The 5,251-nt window shown below is 35.9% G+C and overlaps 1 non-coding gene across 1 annotated transcript; it reads right to left on the bottom strand.

The window, feature by feature from the left end:
- Positions 1 to 4,145: 4,145 nt before the first annotated feature.
- Positions 4,146 to 4,252, bottom strand: LOC121211789 (small nucleolar RNA R71). The gene has a single exon (XR_005907007.1). It is a non-coding gene; the product is annotated as a small nucleolar RNA R71 (small nucleolar RNA).
- Positions 4,253 to 5,251: the final 999 nt, after the last annotated feature.

Raw genomic sequence — 5,251 nt, 5'->3', positions numbered from 1 at the left:
ATGTTCGATACATATTAACAATAGGAATGACAAGAGATTCGAGACATTTACTTTCAAGATATGAAGACATACAAAATTTCCGAAGTCATAGTTCAGATCAAATAAATAACAAAGATCTTAATGATTCCCCAGAGAAAAGAAATCTAGAAGAGGATACTACATAGACTTACTGGAATCAAATGCAATAAGGACCACATCCTGTACATACATATGTACCGAAATAGAGTACCATCTAGAAGAAACAGGATCATAGCTTCACGCACATTTCCCTCATCAACTATTTTTGTTATCACAAATCCCATATTATTATTTTCAGTAAAGAAGGTCAGTTCTGAGGAGATCTCAATCATTACATTTTCTCGACCACGTATGTAACACCCTTAACCCGTATCCATCACCGAACTAGGGTGAAGCAGTATTACCGAACATATCAAAACACTTTGCATTCATTTCAAAAACATCATAGCATCATAGTCAAACATCACCATAAAGTCCCTTTCTTAGGATAACGAGACCTTAAACATGCATTAGGAATAGGTCAGGACTAAACTGAACACATTCAAAATTTTTAGAACTTAGCAAAATTTCTCAATTCTATTGAGGTCACACACCCGTGTAATTAGGCCGTGCCAAAATAGAGTTTACATACTAACTTTTTCCCACAGCCAACAAACACGCCCGTGTGCTATGGCCATGTGGCACAATGCAGGGTTTAAGCCAAATTGCCACCCCTTTTTGGGTCATCCTGCAAGCATGGAAACAAGTATATATCTACAATCCAATCAACCAATCTTTTTTATGCTAAAACACATATCACTTATACCATAATATTATCAACCATTTACATACTTATAAACCTTACCTATTTATAATGAACATAATGTAAGATTATATCAAATCATCATACAATCTCATTCCAAAATTCACCACACTTACCATTTTCTTTATCCAACTAAGCATACTACAATTTCAAATTAACATCACATATCATAAACCATTATCAACTATGAGTTGAAACATAAATTAGCCAATTCACATGGCTAAATATCTATACATCACAAAACATTCCTCCACAACTACTAGCCTATACATGCCATACTTTAAATATATATACATTTTCAAAAATACCAAAATGAGGTTCGATAGTGTGGCGATGATCCTTGATGATCCCTGAGCTTGGTAGCTTCGATATCTACAAAACAATTCAAACACACACACAAAGTAAGCTTTCAAAAGCTTAGTAAGCTCATACTCAAATCATCAACAGTATATGAAACATAAAATGACAACATATGAGTATTTGCACAATTTCAATCCATAAGACCCTATCAACTCAATGAAATTCACATATATAACAATCATCTACCACTTAGGTATTAGACATACCTGAATCTTCCCGTACTTATTCACTTCCGTACTTACCTCTTGTTGAATGTTATAAGACTTTTCATAACTTATTCGTATTTTAGACAACTGCACACTTAGTGTAATAAGATTAGCCAAAGCTAAATATTTTCGCACACTTAGTGCCATCTCAAATAATCGAGAATAGGTCGAAATCACACACTTAGTGCCTCAAGTAGTCGAAGCTAGTTTAAATCACACACTTAGTGCCAAAGCTAGTTTAAATCACACAGTTAGTGCCAAAACTTCTGATTCATCATCATATTATCCAATTCAATTATATACAACCCATGTATAATAAAGGCATCAAAGCTTACTTAACATCATATTTTAAGTCCGAGCTTATCTCGTACTTGAAAGGTGTCGTCTCGAACATTTATTCTATAATCTTCAATTTTCCTCAATCTAAATCCAAACTCTTCTTTTCTTGATCAATAAGTATTCAAAATTAATCCTTTTATTCACCAAATAATTCAATTCAATCCATAAACACATATTTCTGGCAAATTGGAAACTAGCCCTCACATTTTCACATTTTGACACTTTAGTCCCTATTTCACAAAATCACAAAATACACATAATTTGCATATACACAAGCTTAGCCGAATTCTCCTAGTACTCATACTAGTTCACACATTTCATTTATTTCACATTTTAGCCCCTCAAATACCATTTTTACAAATTAGCCCAATTTACTCAATTTCATCAAAAATTCAAAGACAACATATGTCAACCCAAAACATACCTTCCATAATTAACCAGTTAACAACACAAAACTCATGAATCCATCCATGGCATATTTCAAAATCATTACTGATAAACCATAATTTATACATATTTTTATCCCATGCTTAGCACATTTATGGATGGTTTCTCCTTAGATTTGGTGCATTCGATGCTCTTAATTCTTTAATTTCATGTTTTATACTTAGGTGAGCATAGGAGAGTAAAAATAGCGAGAAACGGGCTAAAAACAGAGAAAATGGACCCACATGGGAAATCAACACGTCCTAGACTTCCTCACACGGGTAAGCCACACGACCGTGTCCATTTGGCAGGATCGAAGCACAACTTACACGGGTAGACTACACGCCTGTGCCTATTTAACAGCCTTGACCATAGGCTGGAGCAATCGCACACAGGCATGTCACACGGGCGTGTCCCTGTCAAGCCCAAGTATAGTCCTATTCAGACAATACCACTTTTGAGGGCTCTTAGTCATTCAAAAGCCTACTTAAACACATTTAAGGGTTTTGGGTTTTTTTATTCTTTGTATTCATTATTCTTTGGAGATGTTTTCTTTTATAATTATGAACTAAACCCCCTAAATACCTAAGGGGAATGAAACCTAAGACGGATCTTGTTATTATTATCTGAATTGTATAATGAATATTTGACTTGTTCTTAATTATGTGTTCTTAATTCTTGTCTAAATATTTTAAGATATTGATTCAAGTTAATGCGCTTATTCAAAAGAGAAAAAGTCCCTGTCTTAGAGTAAAATTATCATAATTAAGCGGATTTGATTGCACGCCTAGAGATAGGGTGACAAGATTTTGCCAGATTAGGGTGAAACCTATTAAGGGGATCCATTCAATTAATCAACCTAGGGTTAGACTTTATTACTCTCGAGAGAGATAATAATATAACTTAGGGATTTCTACGGATCAAATCAAATGAATAAATCGTCTGATTCAGAGTCAAATGACAAGTGAAGTCTAGGTGGATTTTTCCTTGGGTATTGTCTTACTCAATCGAGTTTTCCCAAAAGCTTTTTCCCAATTTCTCTCTGTGCACTCTTAGTTTAGTTAATTAGTTTAGATAAACAAATCCCTTAATTTTTAAGCTAGATAATAAAAAGAAAGTAGTTACTAGTACTCTTGGCTCCTTTGGGTTCGACAATCCGGTCTTGCTAAAGTATACTACTATTCAATAGGTACACTTGTCTTCATCATGATAATAGTTAGTTTCAAGAATGATTAATTAAAAATTTTTAAAACCTATCGCGAAAATCACGTATCAAGTTTTTGGTGCTGTTACCGGGGAACTAAAATATTAGGAACACTCGATTTTTATTTCTTTAGCCATTTTACTTTATTTGAAATTTAAATTTTTATTTTCTTTTCTAATTTTTCTTTTATTCGCTCCTGATGGGTTTTTATAGTGTATGACTAGAAGAAACTCGCCAGGACCATTACTGTTTGATAGTGAGATCAATCGCATAGTTTGCAGAAATCAAAGAGAAATAAGGCAAAGCTTAAGATACACAGAGGAAGAGCAAGAGAATGATATTCACACCACAACCGAGGAGATGACTGAAAACCAGGAAAATCCACTACCTCCTGCGATTGCTGCTAATCAGAATCCTGCTCCGCATACTATGTATGATTATGCTAAACCTTCTTTAACAAGAACTGAATTGAGAATAGTTAGGTCTGCTGTTGCTGCAAAGAATTTTGAACTGAAACCTAACACCATTCAAATGATACAATAGTTTGTTCAGTTTGATGGTTTACAGGACGAGGACCCAAACGCTCATTTGGCGAATTTCATAGAGTTTTTGCGACACTTGTAAAATCAATGGCATTTCTGATGATTCCATTCACCTTTGGTTATTCCTTTTTTCATTGAAGAGCAAAGCTAAACAGTGGTTGAACTCGTTACCATGAGGGTCAATCACTACTTGGGAATAAATGACAGAAAAATTTTTATGAAAATATTTTCTACCGGCTAAAATAGCCAAATTACGTAATGATATCTCTTCTTTTGTGCAAATGGATTTAGAAACACTCTATGATGCATTGGAGAGATACAAGGACCTTTTAAGAAGATGCCCTCACCATGGGTTACCACTCTGGCTACAGGTTCAAACGTTTCACAATGGCCTAAATCCTTCGACTAGACAGATGATTGACGCAGCTGTTGGAGGAACTATCAATAATAAGACACCTGAGGATGCTTATGAATTTATAGAAGAGATGTCACTAAATAATTATAAGTGGCAAGTCATGAGAACAAAACCAACGAAAAAAGCTGGCTTTTTTAACGTTGATTCGGTCACCATGCTCTCTAATCAGGTAGAACTTTTGAATAGAAAAATTGACAGTTTTCTTGGTTCTTCATAGGTTCATCCAGTAATGCAGTGCGTAGCAAGTGGAGGTGGATCAAGCAATTCAGAATACCCAACCTATGGCTACAACATAGAGAACGAGCAGTTAAATTACATGGGTAATAATCCTCAATCTCAAAATAATCCTTACAGTAACACTTACAATGCAAGTTGGAGGAACCACCTAAATTTTTCATGGGGAGGCCAAGGAAATCAGAGACCACCACCACCTCCAGGCTTCCAACAACCACTGAGAATTTAGCACCGGTGTACGACATGTCCATGCCCATCAACCGTGCTCAAGACTGATAAAATACCACGGCTGTGGACATCCATACACGGGCGTGGGAGAAGTGAACGAAGCAGAACATGGCCGTGCGACATGGTCGTGTGCACCCACACGCCTAAGGAACATGGGAGTGGGCCGAATACCAAATGTGCCCAAATTTAAAAATCGCGAAACACACGGGTAAAAATTAGGGCACGCTTGTGTGCCCCAAAATCTATATATACCCTTCACTATTCATCACCCCTTCGCCAAAATTCCTAACCCTAGCCATTGCAACTTCACATGCCTCACCTGTCACGCCCGTGCATTGACCATAACACCACTTTCGACGACCCAAAGCTCCTCCCTCTCGTGTTTGTTCAGTTTTTCCCTCTATTCTCTTCATTCTTTTACTTATTTCATGATATTTTGTTTTATTTTAAGTAAATAATCGTGGTTGTAATGGTAGA

The sequence above is a fragment of the Gossypium hirsutum genome, chromosome A12 (assembly GCF_007990345.1).
Source record: "Gossypium hirsutum isolate 1008001.06 chromosome A12, Gossypium_hirsutum_v2.1, whole genome shotgun sequence".
In the NCBI taxonomy this organism is placed as follows: domain Eukaryota; kingdom Viridiplantae; phylum Streptophyta; class Magnoliopsida; order Malvales; family Malvaceae; genus Gossypium; species Gossypium hirsutum.
This window is presented reverse-complemented; position numbering and strand designations above follow the sequence as displayed.